The 22756-nt window shown below is 38.8% G+C and overlaps 1 long non-coding RNA gene across 1 annotated transcript; it reads right to left on the bottom strand.

Annotated features, from left to right (window-relative positions):
• Positions 1–312: 312 nt before the first annotated feature.
• Positions 313–22335, bottom strand: LOC309977019. The gene is made up of 4 exons (XR_014327023.1): positions 22197–22335; positions 20635–20683; positions 11809–12046; positions 313–2304 (listed from the first exon to the last, which is right to left on the bottom strand). It is a non-coding gene; the product is annotated as an uncharacterized lncRNA (long non-coding RNA).
• Positions 22336–22756: the final 421 nt, after the last annotated feature.

Raw genomic sequence — 22756 nt, 5'->3', positions numbered from 1 at the left:
AGAATTGCTAGGTGTTTTTCAATTTGCTATAAGGAATGTTTCCCAACTCCCAAGGTCATAACCATTTTAGTATATAGCTTTTTCATATTACTATTTTTAACCTAACCCCCCTGGATCTTACCTTTGTGTATAGTTCGTGTTTTTTTTTTTTTTTTTTTTTTTGTCCCTTGGAGAACAAATTACCTCCAAATCATTTTTTAAATAGTCCCATTATATTCTCATCTCCTGATGCCATTTCTATATTATAAATTCTAATAAATGCATAGGTGTTTCCAGAATCTCTTCTGTTCTGCTAAATCAATACCATAAAGGTCTCTTCCTTTCTAATACTTGCAACCTTTTTTTTTTTTTACATTGGTGAAGATCTCCAGATCCATGCAGACGGCAATGTTAAACATGTTTTCCATTCCCAATTTTAGTGGAAATGCATCTAAAGTTTCAGCATTACCTGTGCTGTATTTTTTTTTTTTTTTGCTGGATATTATCATACAAATGTCTTTCTCTTCAGGATGAATTCTCTGGTATCCTTTAAGTTTTTAGCTTTTGTTTCTCTCATTTGTGATGCTTTCCTTCAGAATGATTATTTCTGATATGTTATGAGATGTAAATTCCTGATGAACACCTTTCATGATATCCACAGGTTTTTAATGAGTATGAATTTTCTGGTGTCTAATATGGTGTGATTTCTGGCTGAAAGCTTTCCCACATTCACTACATTGATAAGGCTTCTTACCTGTGTGTATTCTCAAATGTAGAGCAAGGGTTGAGAATTGAGAGAAAGCTTTCCCACACTCATTACAACCATAGGGTTTCTCACCTGTATGGCTTCTCACATGCACCGTAAGAGATGAACTTTGAGAGAAGGCTTTTCCACATACATTGCATTCATAAGGCTTATCACCTGAATGAATTCTCACATGTACAATAAGTGACGTTCGCTGAGAGAAGGCTTTTCCACATTCATTACATTCATAGGGTTTCTCTCCAGTGTGAATATTTTGATGTTTTATGAGGTACTTCTTCTGACCAAAAGCTGTTCCACATTCACTACACTTAAAGGGTTTCTCTCCAATATGAATTTTCTCATGCTCAGTAAGGTTTGATTTGCCACTGAAAGTTTTCCCACACTCCTTACATACAAAGGGCTTCTCTCCTGTGTGAGTTCTCTGGTGTCTGATGAGGTTCGACTTCTGAATGAAAGCTTTCCCACAATCCTTACACTCAAAAGGTTTCTCTCCAGTGTGAATTTTCTGATGGGTAAGAAGGTTTTCCTTCTGGCTGAAGGATTTTCCACATTCATTACATTCAAAAAGCTTCTCTCCAGTATGGGTATTTTGATGTTTAATAACATACTGCTTTTGGCTGAATGCTTTTCCACATTCATTACATTCAAAAGGTTTCTCTCTATTATGAAAATGCTCATGCTCAGTGAGAGTTGATTTGTGGCTGAAGACTTTCCCACATACCTTACAGGCAAAGGGGTTTTCCCCACTACAAATTCTCTGCTGACTGAGGTGTGACATCTGAATGGAAGCTTTCCCACATTCACAAGATTTCTCTCCAGTATGAATTTTTTGATGAATGAGAATTTGCTTTTAGCTGAAGGTATTTCCACATTTCTTACATTTGTAGGGCTTCTCTGTGTATGACCTTTCAAATGCAGAGTAAGAGACAAGGTTCAAGAGAAAACTTTATCATACTTAGTACCTTCAAAGCTTTCTCTTCAACTCTAAATTTTCTAATACTCAAATGAAGTTTTGTTACATTCACTGGTTTCTCTCCAGTATGAATTTTCTTCTACTCAATGAGATTTGTTATCTAGCTAAAGGCTTTTCAATATTCCTTAGAAGCACAGGGTTTCTCTCCAGCCTGACTTCTACATTTATGAGGTGCAACATGTGAGTGAAAGTTTTACCACATTCAGTAAATTCATAGGTTTTCTCTCCAGTATGAACGCTCTGATATCATATGGGGTTCAAAATTTTTTAAATGAAGGCATTTCCACACTGATTTACACCTAAAGGGGGTTATTACCACAAGGAGTAAGCTGTGGCAGGATTTCCAAACTAATTGATGATTCTTTCCTACACAACTAAGTCTAAATTGTGTTTCAAACTCTTTCTAGGTTAAGTTGAAAAAGGTGTTGCCTTAAAAGATATAAGGTTTGAGATCAGAGGAAGTATTTTTCCAATTTTCTTATATTCACTGCTTTTTTCCTCAGTCTGTACTTTACTGGAGCTGGATGCAACTTGCCTCCCAAGTCTTGTTGCCTCTCTATCTGCTCATCTTCTTCTCAGGCTTCTTCTAAAATGGAGTACAAAGAATCATCATTTAAAGGAGTCAATGTGCTTAGAACTGTGGCTGGCACATGGTAAGCACTCAATAAATGTTAGCTTTATGTTATCATCATTATGAGTTTTCCCATTACTAGTAATAAAATTTCAGATTGTGCTTTTGGGGATGAACTCGGGTAGCCCACCTCAACAGTATGAAAGAATCCTCATGACCAATGTCTCCAACTAAATTTTGAGAAGGAAACCTTTATAGAGGACCCCTGGTTGAAAATTAACATTCATACGTACATAAAGCTTAGATTATTCTTTAAAAATAATCTTTCTTATTTCATAATCCAGCAAATTGAATGTAACAAAAAATGAGGAATTAACAAACAGGATAAAGAGGTGACCACATAAAATTAAGAAAGTCTACCTGGGATTCTTAAGAAATGGAAAAAGGAAAAATCAACTGCTTCCTTCTAAAACTCCATTAAAATGACAAGAAAAGGGAAAATGGTACAAACTCACAAGAAAAAAGAATATGATAGGAGACATCAATACACACAGGTATTAACAAAATTTTTGATAACATAAAGTACATGGAAGATTTTCAACACACAGAAGAGCTGAGGAAGTTCGAATAACATAAAGGTATTCCAGAAGAGGATGCCAATGTCAAGCAAGCCAATTTGTGCCACAAAATATCAGAAAGATTCAGGAAATGAAGGGAAATCAAGTATCTCAAAAGAAGGAATGAAGGATTGTTGCTGGGTTAAAAAAAAAAAAAGGTGTGAGTTGCAGCTGGACCTCTACTGTCAGTCAGGAGGACAAAGGACCACTCCTCTGTAAAAAATGAAAGTTATTCTTTGCAGAAATTTAATCAGAGTAGCTCTAGTCTCAGGGACACTCAACAAATGAGATGACAGGTGCTATACTGAAATCAACAGGATCTATATGTAATATGGTGAAACCTCCAGTTCCATTATGCAGCTGATGCCAAAAATTGTTGGCAACCTGTGAGCAGGATATGAAAGGACCTTTTTCTGGACAAACTGAAAGGCCAGTGAAAAACTTAAACAGGATGCCCACCATCTAAGATGATACTTGTTGCTTGTACTCTTTTTTTTTTTTTTTTGCTGAAACGAACTACCTGGCCACACCTGAGTTCATGAGAGTAAGGCAGTATAACGCTTCTGCAGGAGGAGACCCTGAGTCCATGAGGCATTCTATTTTTCACCCACTAAAGCCTACCAGATGACTAGAAGCACCCAGGTATGAAAGAGCTTACGTTTTAGTGAATCATTCTTAAGTATGACTGTGCAGCCAGTGTTCCACACACATTAGAGGAACCCCACTAACATGACAGATCAACATTGAGAGAAAAAAGAAAGTCAAAGGAAATAAAGGTAAGGCACAGCAAACAACAAAACCCTAAAAACCAATCAGTTATGAGAAGATATTTTATCAGTGAAACAATAACAGGATTCTGTAAGCAAGAAGCAGAAAGAAAAAGTTCCCTTACAAATTAAGACTGGGGTTGAGGGGGTGGTGAGGGGGAAGGTGGTAAAGTAGACTGTATTACCATTCACCAATAACAGAGTCTCCTAAGCACAGAGGGGTCATACTGTTAATATGAGCACAGGTGACAAGTGTGATTTCCTAGTAGAAGTTTTGTTTGTTTGTTTTTTTGGGGGGGCACGCCTCAGCTTGCAGGATCTTAGTTCCCTAAAACCAGGCATCCAACCCGGCCCCCAGCAGTGAAAACGCTGAATCCTAACCACTGGAATGCCAGGGAATTCCCTCTAGAGACTTCTTTTTTCCCCTCTTTTTTTTCTTTCTTTCCTTTTTTTTTTTGGCCACACCACGCAGAATGTAGGATCTTAGTTCCCCGACCAAATATCGAACCTCTGTGCCCTGCAGTGGAAGTGCGGAGTCTCAACCACTGGACCTCCAGGGAAGTCCTCTCTAGAATTCTTAAAAGGCCCACTTGGTACCCCACACAATGAATAATAAAGATGCATACCTAGACACATCACTGTGACATTTCAAAACAGAAAAGAGGCCATAAATGCTCTCAGAAAAAAGAACATATATCATTCAAAGAAAAAGGAATCAGAATAAAATTTCCCAACAGAAAGGAAGCTAGAGAGAAAATTCTGAGAGAAAAATTTTAAGCTTAGCCTATCAATCTAATAAGACAGTCAAATAAATCCATTTTTCAGATATGCAAATGCCCAAAAATGCACCTTTTCTCCCAGGATGGTACTAGAAGATGTGTTCCATCAAAATTAGTAGAGAAGGCAACAGATATAGAATCCAAAAAAGAGGGGATGAATAGGGGAAAAAGTGAAAAAAATTTCTATGATAATGGTGATGAAAAGCTATAAGGTAAGAGCTGACTATCAAGTCAGAGTACAGCCAGTCTAGACTGAAGCAGGAAGACAAAAATTCTAAAAGTAATATCTCTAAGGGGAAAAATGGAAGGAGATTTCCCAATGCATCTGACCATGTGGAAACAAGTATTGAGAGGGCTTTGAACTATTCTGAAGAAAGTCCAAGGGAGTCTGTGCTAAATATAGGAAACCAAGCAAGGAAAAGCACTTGGGCAAATCATCTAAGTTGTGAGCTAAACCTAGCCACTTTTCTCATGAAGCACCATTTTTTACTTTATTTTATGGAGCACCACTAATTTGCTTTAAATAAATTAATAAATGCCTTACAAACTATGGTTATTAAGCCTTGGGTATTGTTTGCCAGGAACTTCCTTCAGACAGAACAAAGTAAGACATCATCTCAAGGAAAACAACTGACAGTATATGTTGCCAATGATAGAATTCAAGTTTTCAAACAAAAATTAGAATTTTGGAAAACCACAAATCCTCCACCATGAGACTGACAGCTTTTCAATACTTAAAAAACTTTTCTGGGCTTCCCTGGTGGCGCAGTGGTTGAGAGTCCGCCTGCCAATGCAGGGGACACGGCTTCGTGTCCCAGTTTGGGAAGATCCCACATGCCGCGGAGCGGCTGGGCCCGTGAGCCATGGCCGCTGAGCCTGCGCGTCCGCAGCCTGTGCTCCGCAGTGGGAGAGGCCACAACAGTGAGAGGCCTGCATACCGCAAAAAAAAAAAAAAAACTTTTCTAATGAGACTGGTGATGTTAACAAACTGTGATGTTTTGATATTGTATAGTGAGATACATCAACATTTTAAAGATCTCCATAATTCAACAGACAAACGCATATTACAAAATCATGCATGGGTAAGAGATCCATTCAAAGTTTAAGACAAACCAATGGATTTTACGTAAGAGAACAAGAAAATGTGTTTCAAATTTCACATTATGGCTAACCTTAAAAAAAATGATCACTTGTCAAGTGTTGGTATAGTACCAAAGAATATTTACAATTATCTGAAAAGGCTACTAAAATACTTCTCCCTTTTCTAACTACATCTGTGTGAAGCCACAATTTTTTAATATACTTCAACCAAAACAACAGGTTACAATAGCAGATTCTGCTATCTCCTATTAAGCCAGACAATAAAGATATTTACAAACATGCAAAACAATGCCACTTTTCTCACTAAATTTTTTTATTTTGGAAAATTGTTTTTATTAAGAAACAATGTAAGTTTATATGTAATGGGTTTTTTTTTAATTAATAAATGTTTCTAAAAGTTTCAATTTTTTGTTAAATAAAGTAAACATCACAAAAGTCCACATAATAAACCAAAGCTCTTTGCGGGTCCTCAAGTTTTAGGACTGTAAATTTTATTGCTATTGGGTACTGGGTTTCCTTCTGTGGTGATGAAAATGTGATAATGGTGATGACTGCATGACTTTGTGAATATATGAAAAACTACTGAACTGTATACCCTAAAAGGGTAGATCTGGTTAGCTGAATTATATCTTAATAAAGCTGTTATGTAAGAAAAAGAAAAAAAAAATGTGAAGAGTTCCTAAGACCAAAAAACTTTGAGAACCTGATGCTCAAAACATTTCTCATTATTCATTCCACAAATACCTTCTTCTTTCCTACTATGTGCCTGGCACAGTTCTAAGCTCCAGGGATAAACAGTACTGAATAAAACAGACAAAATTTTCTGCACCCATCAAGTTTATATTCTAGTGGACAGAGACAAATAATAACCAAATGAAGGAGATGGTTTGTTAACAAGTTTTAAGTGATATGGGGTAAAATTAGGGAAGGGATAGAGTTTCAATTTCAGATGGAGAGGCCTCTGAGAAGGAAGATTCAAGACATGAAGGAAGAAAGAGTGATCTGGAGGAAGAGCATTCTAAGCAGTAGTTAAGTAAGTTCAGAGGCCCTGAGGAAAAGCCTGCCAAGCATGTTAAATATGCAATCAGTGAGTCACAATTACACATATTATGTTCCTTATATCCTTTGGCTTAGCTTGATCCCCTCCTATTTTTTACACTTCTTAGAATTCACAGAACCTCCTGGAAGCAGCTCCAGTAACATGCTCTTAAAAAGACTTCTCCAATCTTGTCTCTTACTTCTAAACATCTTCCCCTTAACTACTAATCACAATCACATTCACTTTTCTTAAAATAAGTGTTTCATATGAAATATTTTTAAACCCAAACTTGTATGTAGCTAAGTCTTAGCATGCTAACTATAATCTGAGATGCTGGATTGCAGTAACAGCTCCACTCTTTTCTTTGGATGGCTGATAGCAAGTATTTTTTAAATATAGGGGGCATTACCAAGGGGGAAAAAAGGAGGGGAGGACAGTTTAGAGTTTAAAGACTAAAAAGACAACAAAAAAACCCAAAATTTAAACCTTGACTGGATTCTGGTATTTAAAAAAAACTATAGAGGGAGCTCCCTGGTCGTCTCGTGGTTAGGATCTGGCGCTTTCACTGCTGTGGCCTGGGTTCAATCCCTGGTCAGGGAACTGAGAACCCACAAGGCTCGAAGAGGCCAAAAAGAAAAAAGAAAAAACCTACAGAAAGTATTTTGGAGATAACTGGGGAATCTGAATATGGACTATTACACAATATTAGCACATTATGACTAATCATCTAACGTGTGGTAACGGTATTTTTGTTATATAGAGGGATGCCAGTATTTTTAGAAAATGCTTAATTTTTTAGGAGTGAAATGTCATGCTGTTTGTGTGCTGTAGTGCACACAATACACATGCACTGGAATACAGATACATCAAACATGGCAAAATACTATTGAATCTGTGTGGTGGGTATAGAGGAGATCACTGTACTCTTCTTTCAGTGTTTTATGGTGTTTGAAGATGTTAATAATTGATTAAAAAAACAAATCTTCCACAATAATAATTCAGATTATTTAACAAGTTACCACATGTGTAATCAAAACTGCAAACAGAAAATATAAAACATGGGCCTTCCTTTCAACAAGTTCATAAGATATCCAGACATAAAAAAAAAAAAAAAAAAAAACACTTAAGATGGTATTTACTAAGGACTTTTGAATTTCTGTGGAAAATTTGAAGCAGGATGGACAATCAGAGGGGAGATCAAAAGAAGAGGAAGTAACAGGTTTAAATAAGCAGGAACTAAATAGGTAGGGTATTTCATAATCAAAGGCCAAGATTCAAATAATTTTATAGAAAGGAAATATGTTCACATTTATATTCACATGGTTAATATGCCCTCTCTTGATTAGAGCAAAGTATATCTTTTAAAAGGTTTGACTGACCATATCCCAAGGACCATAAGAAAAGAAATAATCCAGACCTAATTTGAAAATGGTTTGAAGTAACGTCTGGACCTGAAATAATGAGCTGAAATCTCTAATTTGGGTACGATATTAATGATTTCACGGTCTGACACAATGAAAATGAAGTTAATCGGACAGTTGTTTATCCCGTAAACAGGTAAAATCATGGTGGGCAAGACAAAAAGCCTGGAGGTGCCAAAATAAAAATTGATATTTATAGAAAGAGTTATTTCTAACTTCAGAACGAATGAGTCACTTTCTAGGGATCAGTTTATAAAGGGAAGGAGGAAAGGCAGAATACAAAGTTCCAGAAGCCACCTCCAGTAAGAGGATGGGGGGGAGGGCTCAAAAGATAAGGAAACACTTAAGACAGAAAAAGCAACATCTCAGGCCATCAAAGCACCAATCAAGCTGAAGTGGGAGAGAATTCCTAGAGGAGGGACTCAAACATAACATAAATAGATGCTTTCTTCTAAAACGATAAAGACATCTCTGCTCACTTTATGCCTGTGAAGGAGAAAGATAAAGAGAAAAAAAAAAAGGGAAAACTGCATTGTTGATAAGAGTAGGAAGTAGCTATAATTCTAATGTCTTATGAGAAAGGATATGAGTGGGCAGCTGCCATTGCTGTTTTTACGAAGAGCTCTCATGCACAATGCTCTCCAAAAACAAAAGGCACAGCTTCAAGGGCCATTATCACTACCTCCTTGTTTCTAACAACAGAATCCAGGAATGTAGGCTGGATGCAGGAGACTTGGTGGACACTCTGGCATCCCTGGGTGGTAAGAAAAGTTAAGACTGAGCAAGGAAATGCAGAGACACCATCACTGAATAAAGCAGCTTATTAGTACAGCAAAACAGAAGTCATCACAAGTTTCTATCTCCCTAAATTCCTGACTTGTGCATCCAACTGTCTACCTGAATATGCACTTAGATGATGGACCAGTAGATATGTCACAATTAACGAGTCCAAAAGAAAACTCTTGATCTCCCAAAATTCCTGAAGTCTTCCTATCTCAGTAAATGGTAACTCATCCTCTTCTAGTTAAAGAGTCATCAACAACTCCTCTTTCTCTCATAACCAACATAAAATAAGTCAATTTTGTCAGCTGTTCCTTTAAAATATCTTAAGAATCTGACTGTGTGTCACTAAGTACAATTACTACCTACTGCAATAGCCTCCCATTAATCCCCTCTACCATGTTTTCTTTATAGCTGCCAAACCGTAATTCTGATCTTTTCACTCCTCACCTCAAACCCCCCTGCTTTTATCCCCAAATATTTCATTTTTATTAGAGTATTTTTTTTGGGTAGTAGAGCATATTACAATCTCAATTATCCTAACAGGCTTTTAAAGGAAAGCAGCTCTGGGTCGTCCCTGGTGGTGCAGTAGTTAAGACTCCAAGCTCCCAACGCAGGGGGCCTGGGTTCGATCCCTGGTCAGGGAACTAGATCCCACATGCATGCCGCAACTAAGAGTTCACATGCCACAACTAAAGAGCCGGCAAGCTGCCAACTAAGGAGCTCACGAGCAGTGCTGCAACTAAGGAGGACATGAGCTGCAACTAAGGAGCCGGTGAGCCACAACTAAGAACTGGCACAACCAAATAAATAATAAATATTAAAAAAAAAAAAAAAGAACCCAGAATTCCTTCAGGTTCACATGCCTGGGAGGAGCAGGGGGAAAAAAAAAAAGGAAAGCAGTTCTATCTGACAAGGAGAGAAGAACCAATGTTTAGAGAAGGGTTATTAAGCAGAGAGAAGTAGAGTAACTCTTCCTCCATATGTCAGCAAACTGGAATACACTCAGCTTTGATACCTTGCCAACTTGCAAAGCATCTAATGGTGGCTTGAGCCACAAGGGATAAATGAATTATGGTATTTAACAATATTTACTGCTTGACTACTGGCTTCATACAATTTGGTGATTTACCTCAAAACCCTTTGATGGTCTCCCAAAATCACTCAGAATAAAGGCCAAAGTCTATGATTTGGCCTGTTAACCTAACCAAATCTATTCTTATTTCCTTTGTTCACTCTGCTCCAGCCCACTGCCCTGATCATTATTTCTTGAACAGCACGCTTCAGCCTCAGAGTTTTTAAGATTTTGTTCCTTTTGGCCGAATGCTCTTCCACCAAATACTGCACGTCCCACTCTCATACTCTTAAATGCCATCCTCTTAATGAGACCTTTCCTTGACCAACTTCTTTAAAATTATAACCCCCCAACTTGCCCTCTCTATGCCAGTTTTCCTTGCTTTACTCTTCTGCACAGGACTCACCACCAACTGACAGAATATATCTTTTACCTATTTATTCATAGTCTGTCTTCCCCAATTTGAATATAGGCCTCAAGAGGGAGGAATTTTTGGGCTTCTCTGGTGGCGCAGTGGTTGAGAGTCCGCCTGCCGATGCAGGGGACACGGGTTCGTGCCCCGGTCGGGGAAGATCCCACATGCCACGGAGCGGCTAGGCCCGTGAGCCATGGCCGCTGAGCCTGTGCGTCCAGAGCCTGTGCTCCGCAACGGGAGAGGCCACAACAGTGAGAGGCCTGCGTACCGCCAAAAAAAAAAAAAAAAAAAGAAGAATTTTTTACTGCTTTGATCACTGACATTTCCCTAGTAACTGAACTGGTGCCAAATTCAAATCATTCAGTAAATACTTATTGAATATACGAATATACTACGTTGGTAGAAATGTAAATTGGTTTACTTCTCTTGAGAACAATGTGCCTATTTCTATCAAATCTATAAAAAAACATAACTTTGACCCAGCACTTCCACTTAGAGTAAATTATGATGTAACTATATCTGCACATCTCTGCAAAGCAATATAAACAAGTATATGCACTTACATCTTCAATTGCATAAGCCTGGAAACAACCTAAATGTCCATTAGTACGAGACAGGTTAAACAAATTAAATGTTGATACAGAAAAAAAGAAAACTATGTACACAATAGAATACATACCACCATTTACATGAAAAGGAAAACTGAGGGCTTATATATATTCATATTTGCAGCACAGATACATAATATAGGCTGGTTTATTCGTAGAGTACCTCAAGAAGGATACATGTGAAACTCTTAAAAGTGACTGCATCTTTGAAAAAGAATTACAGGACTCAGGGTCAGAACAGCAGACTTTTTCACTGTATACCTGATGTTCAAAAATTTTTACAAATTCACATATTACATTAAAAAACAAATACAGACTCATACATCCATACACACACACACACAGCAGACAGGGAGAATTGACTTCTAAGGCAAAAACTTCTGAAAGAGGTACATGGGGGCAGAAGGGAGTGAGGCAGGAGTTTGTTGATGTATAATGGGGGCGCTGGATAAGAAGACAACAGGAAGTGTGATTACAGATGTAAAATATAATGCTGAGGCATTTAACCACTAAAAGGATTAGAGAAATTTGTAAGTAATAAAAAGGAACCTAAATATCAGATAATATATAAAGACTTAAAACATATAAAAGAATGCACAAAGGAGTCTATACACATCAGGGGATATGAGACTGAGGGCATCATGAAAGAGAGAACAATGACACAGAGGCAGTACAAATGACGTGCGAAGTGCTGACATGCAGAATAAAGGTAAGAGGGGAACCTGGTCCTCTAGCATCTGATTAAAGGAGTAGACTACTAAAAGAAAAAATGACTGGAAATATCTTTCAGGTTTCTAAAGAATTCATATCAAGTGATATTCTAAGACTAGAGCCTGTAAGAAAACATCCTTAAAAGCATTTCAGAGGTGGCAATGCCGACTGAACAACTGTGACCTGCCTGGTTGTGATGCACTCACCTGGACAAATTTCCTTTACACTTCTTTCTCCACCATCCACAGTTCGTCTTCTTGCTTCAACAGAGGATCACATACAGCTTGGCCAGCTTATAACCTGCTATTGGGGAAATGACACAGCACTAGAATGTTAATGCTGGAGCCAAAGTTCTGTCCTAGAACTCAGGCTGAGCCCTGGGGCCTCCTGGCCTTCTGAAGGATGAGGAAGGTGCAGTCTCCAGGAATGCACAAGGAAGCGACCCTGTGAAAAAGAACAAAGTAATGACTTTTTGTCTTAGAAATTAAAGCACACACAACTATATGAGCAAAGGGACTATTTGGGTCCTGAATTTCAAAGCCATACACTCACTCAACCTTTTAAGGCTCCACACATCCAGAAATGGAGGAAGAAAGAGGGAATGTATTTTGAAAATTTGACCTACATAGGAAAAGCTGTTCATACCTTACATGACTGGCTGCTACTGTTCTCTAGCACCACATTCCTACGTAGGCTCCTAAGTGGATTTTAACTGTGGCCCTTATTCCTGGATGAAATTCAATACTCATATCTATGACTATAACAACATACACCTAACATAACTAAGCCACATGGATAAAGTTGTTCTTGACAGTATTCAGGAATAAAAACTGAAGTTTTCCTGGAGTCCTAATATTTACTTTGTTAGCAATATCCTCTGAAAGAAACTATATACTAAAAATGTCCTGTAAATATATGTTCATCCACACATTCAAAAAAACGTTTTTAAGAACATTATTGGGACAATGGACAAAATTTGAATATGGATTTTGAATTAAACAATAGTATTGGCATTACATTTTCTGATTTTGATTACTGTACCATGGTTATGTATAAGAATGTCCTTGTTGTTAGAAAATTTATGCTGAAGTATTTGCAGATAAAGGGAGCATGTATACAACTTAGTCTCAAATAGTTCAGAAGAAAAATGTACACACATATTTGGAGAATAAGAGAAGGAAAAATAAAGCAATAAAAAAGTAAATGATTGGTGAATTTCAGTAAAGGGTATATGGGACTTTTCTGCACATATACCCTTCTCTAGAAAAGGTACATGCAACTTTTCTGTAAAGTTGAAATCATTAAAAAAAAAAGCAAAATCCTAAGTTACTACTTATACACTCTATCTACGATGTGTTGAAAAAGCTTGGTCACCAGCTTGTACTGGGGTGTGGCAGATGGAAGGCTTAGAGCCTGCTTTAAACAGTAATGTACACAGAGATAAACATGAGAGAGCGAGTTGCCTAGAAACAGCCTGCAAAAGGAGATCAAATTTGATCTTCTGGACATTCAGAGTGTCAAGTTTCTGAGGATCATGCAGGCAAGTATATCCATTACACAACTGCATATATAAATTAGGAGCTCAGAACAGCCTAGAATGGAAATGGGAATTTGTCAGTTGTCAGAATATCACTGCTGTTGAAGACAGGTGGAATACTACTGTGACTGCTTATAGAGAACATACACAGTCCGTGAAGATGGTCAAGGATGGAATCCTAGGAACACCAAAGGTCAAGGACACAAGGAAAGGTTTCACAGGAGCATGGTGGCTGTTTAGTTTCAATCTTTCAAATACTTTTCCTGAAAACCATATAAAACATCAAAAATAATGGGGTAATGGGGAGGGTGGAACAAGGGGGCAAGAAGATAATCCATACACTACATCTGTAGTGCAACTAGTAGAGAGAATTTATGTTAACTCTAAATTATTTGTAAGTGCGGACCAAAAACCCAAAATAGCCGAAGTGGTACAGGAACCACAATAGTGTAATAGGTGTAGCAAGAAAGACTAGATAATGGCGAGAAGTCTTTGAGGTAACAGATCTCAGAAATAACTAGCAAATATTCATTCTCAGAATGAGGGATTCACCCTGAGTGAGAACTGTTGTAATGAAGCCTAATTATGAACAAAACTAGCCACAAAAGAAAAGACAAACCCCCAAACTCCATGTACCTCTGCCAAAGGGAAAGCCAAACAGGAGGCCTAAAGAAGTTACAAAGAAGCCAGGAAGAACTCAAAACGCTGAGGGAGATTCTCAGGACTTAAATAGTTCAGAAATCTGCAGCTAGTATTTCCTTACAGAACGAGTAGACCTTACCCTAAGACAGAACTAATGAAAGCAAGACCTAGATTAAACAGAAAGAGACTGCAGGGGAAGCAGAAAGAGCAGGCTTAAAAAGTACTTGGGGGCTTCCCTGGTGGTGCAGTGGTTGAGAATCCTCCTGCCAATGCAGGGGATATGGGTTCGAGCCCTGGTCCGGGAAGATCCCACATGCTGCGGAGCAACTAAGCCCATGCGCCACAACTACTGAGCCTGCGCTCTAGAGCCCGCTCGCCACAACTACTGAAGCCCCTGCGCCTAGAGCCCTTGCTCCGCAACAAGAGAAGCCACCATAGTGAGAAGCCTGTGCACCACAACAAAGAGTAGCCCCCGCTCGCCACAACTAGAGAAAGCCCATGCACAGCAACGAAGACCCAACACAGACAAAAATAAAATAATAAATAAATTTATATATTAAAAAATACAAAGCAGGGCTTCCCTGGTGGTGCAGTGGTTGAGAGTCCGCCTGCCGATGAAAGGGACACGGGTTCGTGCCCCGGTCCGGGAAGATCCCACATGCCGCGGAGCAGCTATGCCCGTGAGCCATGGCCGCTGAGCCTGAGCGTCCGGAGTCTGTGCTCCGCAACGGGAGAGGCCACAATAATGAGAGGCGCGGGTACCGCATTTAAAAAAAAAAAAAAAAAAGCAAATGCATCATCCTGGAAGGCAAGTACTATGAAGATTTATGGGAAACAGGGAGATGGAGATAAAAGTCGGCCTCAACCAGGTTATGGTCATCTAGCCAGAGAAGGTGTGGAAGCCCTCTGCTTTTATACACTAGAAGAAGCACATGAGCTTTGAAGTATAGAATGCTACTATGTTTCCTTTTTCCTGGTACTTGTCTATGAATATCTACCTCATACAAACATGAGAAACACAAAATATTTTGTCTGTGTCCATACAAGGATGCTTTAAAGAAAACAGTGGCAATGAACACCATAATTTCCCAACAGTTAAACTCACCTGAAAATACTGCCACAAGCAGATAAAAAATGAAACACAATGTAACAAAATTAATTTTTTAAAAAAGACATAAAAACTTTAAGAAGCAAGCAAAGCTATAAAAAGAACACAAAAGATAAATGGAGAAACTGATTTAAGAAATGGTCACCCAAAAGGAGGAAATGGAAAGAATATAGCAGTGGACATCTTATTTTTGTTATATTTGACTTTTTTTTAAGACTGCAGCTATCAGAGAGTTTAGAGGGATTTTTATTTCCTTGATTAATGTGATCTTTCCTGGTTGTTGTATCTGAGGCATAACAGTGGTCTCAGCCTTAAACGTTTTGTTTCTACTCACATCCCCAGAGACCCAGGCAGCATGGGTAATTTATACATATATAGGTAATCATAATCTATATCTGACCACGAAAGCCAGCATCTTATCTAATGCAAAAATATTGAAGGCATTTCTATTATTAAACTCTAAATAAAGATAAGGATGCCCACTGCCTCATCTAAAAATATAACTATAAACAATAATTCTGTAAATTAAGCAGGGAATAAAATTAACTTATAGAAATCAACAAACTTTGGGACTTCCCTAGTGGTGCAGTGGTTAAGAATCCGCCTGCCAATGCAGGGGACACGGGTTTGAACCCTGGTCCGGGAAGATCCCACATGCCACGGAGAAACTAAGCCCGTGCACAACTACTGAGCCTGAGCGCCTCAACTATTGAAGCCCATGCACCTAGAGGCCATGCTCCGCAACAAGAGAAGCCACCACAATGAGAAGCCCGCGCACCGCAACGAAGAGTAGCCCCCATCACCGCAACTACAGAAAGTCCGCAAACAGTAACGAAGACCCAACACAGCCAAAAATAAATAAATAAATTTATATATATAAAACAGAAACCAACAAGCTTTATATATAGCACAATGACTCCATTCATAACAGCAATATAAAAAATAAAGTACTTAGAAATAAACTTAGTAAAAAGTGTCTAAAACCTATATGAAGAAAATATTAAAACACTCTAGGGCTTCCCTGGTGGCACAGTGGTTGAGAGTCCGCCTGCCGATGCAGGGGACACGAGTTCGTGCCCCGGTCTGGGAAGATGCCACATGCCGCGGAGCGGCTAGGCCCATGGGCCATGGCCGCTGAGCCTGCGCGTCTCGAGTCTGTGCTCCGCAACGGGAGAGGCCACGACAGTGAGAGGCCTGCTTACCGCAAACAAACAAAAAACCACTCTAGAAGACCCAAAAGTAAACTGGAATATATACAACACATATCATGTACATAGACAAGAATATTTAACATTATAAAGATCTAATGTCCCTTCTGCTGAATTATTTTACAAAATTTAATGCAATATCAGTAAGTTTTTTTCTAGAACCAGACAAGCTGATTTTAAAGTTTACACAGAAAAATAAACAAGAATTAGGAAACTGAAAAAAAACAAGCAATAAGAGAATAGCTATAATAGATATTAAAACAAAATTATAAAGCATCCATACCAAAAAGATAAATATTGGTACACGAATATAGGCTGGAAGATGGATGAGAATATAAAGTCCAGAAATAGACCAGAAACACGAGAATTTAGTATATGATCAAAATGGAATCTTAAAATAGTAGAGTTAAGGCCTTTTAATAAATGGTGTTGGAAGAACTGGGTAGCCTATTGGAAAAACATAAACCTGGATGCAAACCTAAATATCATACACGAGGATATGAAAACCCATAGAAATTATAATCTTTTAAGGATTTGAAAGTATAGGTGAAACTTGGAGTGGGAAAGGCTTTCTATGACCATAAATGGAAAGACTGATAAATCTATTACATAAAAATAAAAACTTCCTGATTCCACATGGTTTAAAAAAACAAACCAATGTGAACAATATCAAAACACAAATTTAAAACTTGGAAAAAAAACTCCAACTCATTTCACATAGGGCTAACCTTTCTAATGTAATTTAACAGCTCCTAGAAGAAAGAGACACCCCATAGTAAAAGGAGAAAAAGGATATGAACAGAGTTCCCAGATAAGTACATGTGGCCCTTAAACATATGGAAGATACTCAACCTCACCCATAATAGAGATGTAAATTAAACCTACACTGAGATACCAATTTTCACTCATTCCTTTGGCAAAAAAAAAAATGCAACTCTACATTGTGATAAGGTTCTAGGAGGAAAGGTGTTCTTGTAGATTGCTAATGGAAATGAAAGTACTTAGCCCTATGTGCAATTCTACTTGTAGCAACCTACTTTAGAGATAATCTTGCATAAGTACAAAATGACACAGATGAAAAATTACTCATTACTGCAGTAACAGCAAAAGACTGGAAACAACCCAAATGTTCAAGAGCAGAATCAACTACGGTACATGCACACAATGGCATCTTATTTATAAGGCAGTTAAAAAGAAAAATATATATATAATGATTAATAAAGGATATCTCCAGGACGTATTGTTAAGTGAAGAAAGTGAGGAACACAGATGTACATAGTACATCTTTTATGTAAGGACAGTGGGGGATAGGAGGGAAGAATAAACATACACTAATGGCCCAACAAACAAAAAAAATCTACTTGAAGGATAAAGAAACAAAAAAACAAGAAACTATATTTAATTGGGACAGAGAAGAATGTGATGCGGGGGAGCAGAATGAGATATCTCTATGAGATACAGTTTTTGTTGAATCACCGAAATGCATTATTTACTTTTTATATGATGAAATTGATTTTTTGAAAAAGCAATCCCTCAACTTGAAAACAAACTGAAACAAATGAACTCAACTGTACATTAACTTGGTAACATAATTCCTCAAAGAAAGGATTTATTTCAAATGACTTTAGAACAGAGAACTTTTACTACACATCTTTCCTGGGATGCATTCTAAGGACAAAAACAGCTACAAAGAAAATTTTCACATGATACAATATGTTTATGGTTACTACTATCAACATTGTTATTTTTGAAACCATTTTTTTTATAGTGGAGGATAAAGCAAATAATCCTATACTTATATTAACCTGTTCCAAAATTTTTACTATAAAATACAATTAGGGGCTTCCCTGGTGGCACAGTGGTTGAGTCCGCCTGCCGATGCAGGGGACAGGGGTTCGTGCCCCAGTCCGGGAGGATCCCACATGCCGCGGAGCGGCTGGGCCCAGGAGCCATGGCCGCTGAGCCTGCGCGTCCGGAGCCTGTGCTCCGCAACGGGAGAGGCCACAGCAGTGAGAGGCCCGCGTACCGGGGAAAAAAAAACCAATTAGGAGCTAAGTATGAGGTAAAAATACTGAACCATTTAAACTGAATTATAAATACTAATATGAACTCATGATTTTTCAAAATGGGTTTTCTAGTTCCATCTCTGAAATGGCCTTGAAACAATTACCTCTGCAGCAATAAAATAACATCCAGGAGCTTCCCTGGGTCTGCGCCAGTGCAGGGGACATGGGTTCGATCCCTCGTACGGGAGGATCCCATATGCCGCACAGAGGCTGGGCCTGTGCGCCATAGCTACTGAGCCTGCACTCTGGAGGCCACAAGCCACAACTGCTGAGCCCACACGCCACAACTACTGAGGTCCACGCGCCTGGAGCCCCTGCTCTGCAACAGGAGAGGTCACCACGATGGGAGGCCCGCGCACCACGGCGAGGAGTGGCCCCCGCTCTCAGCAACTGGAAAAAGCCCACACACAGCAATGAAGCCAGTGAAGCTGAAAGAGGGGAGGGGAGGGGAGGGAGGGGATGGGGGGAGAACGAACATTCAGCACCCAGATCTTGGTCTCCAATACCACTCTCCAGTAAAAGGAACCAGAGCTCCTTGAAGAAATAGCTAATTCCAAGTCTGGGAGGAAAGGTACAAGATGGGCCTGGAGTGCAAGATCGCTTTCAAAGTTAAATGGGGGCAAGTTAAAATGAGACTGGAGTTAGCATGAAGGAATGTTCACTGACTAAAACTGTGACAATATGACTATCAAAAAGAAAACTAGCTGCAGTTATTAGAGCACAACTTTAAAATGATGCTTAAAGAAAAAGCCAGGATAAATTTGTCACAATTTGAGGTAGCAATCAAATAAATGTAAAAGAAATGAAAAAACTAGAAAATCACTTTGCAACCTTGAAGAAATTATTGATTCAGCTAAGGATTATTTATTGGTGTTAAAACCATTCATTAAATGATTGATGGGGAATGGACATTTGTACCGTGCCAAATTATGAAACCATACAGATTACACTTTGGTCATAAAGGGGAAAATACAATCACTAATGGTGGACCAGTCATATATTTCTGTCCTGATGTTATGCAATTTGAAGATCACCTCTGATGTAGTCTGACCCAAAACAGGTCACAATTAGGATTTTTAAAGAACATCATCAGAGGCTCTGAATTAGAACCATGAGAAAGTAACCATCATAGAAATCAAAGAACAAATCTCATGAAGGAGGCAGTGATGAATTTCTAAGGATGAATGTAACCTGAACAAAGAACTCTAACTTCCTCATTCCCATTACAAAAGAAAATGTAAAAAAAAAAGCTTAAACATTGAAATTAAAAAAGAGCATCTGCATATCTGAATCTTTCAGAAAATTTTACCAGAAACAATAAGAATGAATGTACTGTTTCTGAGGAAATTTTTTGTCCCTTTCTGAATTTTCTAAAAATTTTTATTTTATATTGGAATATAGTTGATTAACAATGTGCTAGTTACAGGTGTATGGCAAAGTGATTTAGTTACACCCATGCAAGTATCCACTCTTTTTCAAATTCTTTTCCCATTTAGGTTATTATATTGATCTGAGTTCCCTGTGCTATACAGTAGGTCCTTGTTGGTTATCTATTTTAAATATAGTACTGTGTACATGTCAATCCAATTCCCAATCTACCCCCCCCCCACACACACACACACTCTTTCCCTCTGGCAACCATAAATTCATTCTGAGTGTTTGCTTTGCAAATAAGTTCATTTGTATCATTTTTTAAAGATTCTGCCTATCATATATTTGTCTTTCTCTGTCTGACTTAACCTCACTTAGTATGATAATCTCCAGGTCCATCCACCTTGTTGCAAATGGCATTATTTCTGAGGAAGTATTATTCTGTAGATAGCTACTTAAAGTTTATCCAGTACTACTAAGTAATAAGGCACTATTTTTTAGAACTCCTCCATCTACACAACTACTCCGTGAATCAGATACTATTATTTTCTCTATAATACTGGATGAGAACCTGAGGCACAAGGGATTACCTGTCTAAGGTCACCAAGGTACAAAGTGGCAGAGGAAAGAGTCTGGTTCTATGGCCTATTTTTAAAAAAAAAGTACTTTGACTTTTGAATATATACTAAATTCATATAGTTAGGGGAAAAAAAACAAAACAAAACATAGAAAGCTATTTGCCCTTGTCCTATCTATGCCAGTACCTCTACCCCCAACAGAGGTAGCCACTCTTACTAGTTTCTTGTGGATGTTGTTTCTTAAAGGAAACAAATACAAGTATATATTCTTATCTCTCCCCTTTCTTACTCTAAATGAAGCATACCATATATTCTGCATCTTACATTTTTCACTTAATATATTTCTGGAGTTATTTCAGTGTCAGTATACAGAAAGCTTCCTCCTCATTCTTTTATAGAGCTGCAAATTATTCTGTTGTATACATACATCATAATTTTATTGAACCAATCTCCTACTGATGGGCATGAATTGTTTCTAATCTTTTCCTATGTGAAACACTGCTGCAATGAACAACCTTGTACCTGTACAACTTCATGTAAATTCAGGTACATTTGAAGAATGAATTTCCATCTGTAAAATAAGTCAAAAAGAAAATACATTTGTAGTTATTATACATACTGCTCAATTGCCCTTCATAGGCCTGTTTCCTGCTAATAACAATACTATTTTAATTTCTGAGGATTTAAAATGTTACTGTTGGGGGAATTCCCTGGTGGCCCAGTGGTTAGGACTCTGCGCTTTCACTGCTGAGGGTGCCTGTTCAATACCTGGTTGGGTAACTAACATCACAAAAGCCCAGGGAAGTAGCAAAAAAAAAAGTAAAATGTTACTGTTGGGCTCCCACCTCCCCACACCCCAACTGCTTTCCTTTTTCAGAGTTTTACTAGCTATTCTAGCTTGTCTATTTTTCCATATGAAGTGCAGAATCAGCTTACCTAGGTCCAAAAAAAAAAACTGGATACTTTCATTGGGATAACATTAAATTAATAAATTTGCACACACTTTTTAAAGACGTCTTCCTATTGAAAAACACTGTATATTTGTTCTCTTATGTTATGCCCTTTAGCAGTATTTTAAAGTTCTTTTCCAATAGTTTTGCACAGTTCTTAAATTTATTCCTCAATTTTTAAAAAACTGTTCTTGTAAATAATGGTTTTCTTCTATTATACCTTCTAACTGGCTGTGGTTTGTCTATTTGAAGGCTACTGATTTGTAGATATTGATTTGGTCCCCAATTATTTACAATCACGTGAAGGATAACTGAAGGTGGATTCCTTACTTTTTCGTTACTTCACAAAATCCATACAACCTGGGAACACCTCCACGCATTTAGGAGTAAGGACAACTACTAGTCCAGACTCATGTATAAACACTGAAAGAACTAAGTTTTTTTCAAAGAACGAGGATAACCGTGCCGAACCTAGAACCCCAAACCCTTGACTCCCCAGTCCTCGGCCTTCTGCACTATTTGACACTGCTTCTCAACATGTAAGACTGATATTTACTCTAAATTAACAGAAGACCTATTAAAGTACCCCAAAGATCAGAATATTTGAGACCGTTTGAAGCAGGCTCCCCATAACAAAAATTTCCTTTGAAATATTTTTGTTAAAAAAAAAAACACGGTGATTTGCATTCTACCCCAATTAAAAACAAACGCGCTTTTATACAAAAGTCCATTTAAAAAGTATTTACCACTTAGCTTTTATATCACCCTTCAAATCTTCAAGTAAATTAGATGTTCCAGGAAGACGGCACCGTTATTATCAGCACTTTCGACACGGGAAGTGCCGCTCGGATGTTATTTTCTCAATGCTGGTTTCCTACATCTCTCTCTCTTAGAAACAACCATACACAATGCTGCACCCTCAGTTTCTCCCTCAATCTCAAACATCCGATCAAACTTGCGGTCAAACTCAGGGTCATGCACGCTCGAACCCTCCTCAGAGGCCCCCACCCCCACCCTACATGTAGGCCAGAAGCTCTTAAACCCACTCCCCACCCTCGCGCCGCACCCCAATAGATCTAGAATCCTTCTCTTCAACCTCCCAGACCCCATCGGCCCAAGACACCCACATCCCACCTCCTATTTTCGCGCCACGTGGATCCAGGGGCCGGACTGACCCGCGGACAAAGACCAAAATGTCCACTCGGTGCGCTGCGCCTGCGCACTCCGAGGCCGAGTGAGCACTCCCAGAAATCTCCGCGATGCGGCCCGCACGGTCACAGCGGCCAAGCGCAGGCTGGCATCTGATTACCTTCTATCTACAGCAACGCCGATTTTCCGGCCTTGGACTACATTTCCCTTAAGGCTTTGCTGGTCGACATTCTATGTCTCTCCGTCTGTCTTTCCCACGCGAACTTGGCGGCCTCTTCCTGTGATTATGATGCTCTCAGGGTGAGTACTTTTGCCTTGGAGGAAGATCAGCTCAAGCCTGGTGGAAGGTTTGGAGCCGGAACCCCACCCCGTCTTTGAAGCCTCCCGAGGGCAGCGTCAAACGGGCCAAGCCCGTACTCTGAGGTATGAGGACGCCATCTTCTCTGTAGCTGGTCTGGCTCTGGACTACATTTCCCAGAGTCCACAGCGGCCCAGCGTTACGTCTCTCTTGACGTCGTGGCGAGGTCGTTAGCTTCGCAGGGCCC

Source organism: Leucopleurus acutus (assembly GCF_964270905.1).
Source record: "Leucopleurus acutus genome assembly, chromosome: 20".
NCBI classification, from domain to species: Eukaryota; Metazoa; Chordata; class Mammalia; order Artiodactyla; family Delphinidae; genus Leucopleurus; species Leucopleurus acutus.
Note: the sequence above shows the minus strand (reverse complement) of the source record. Positions and strands in the feature narration are given on the sequence as shown.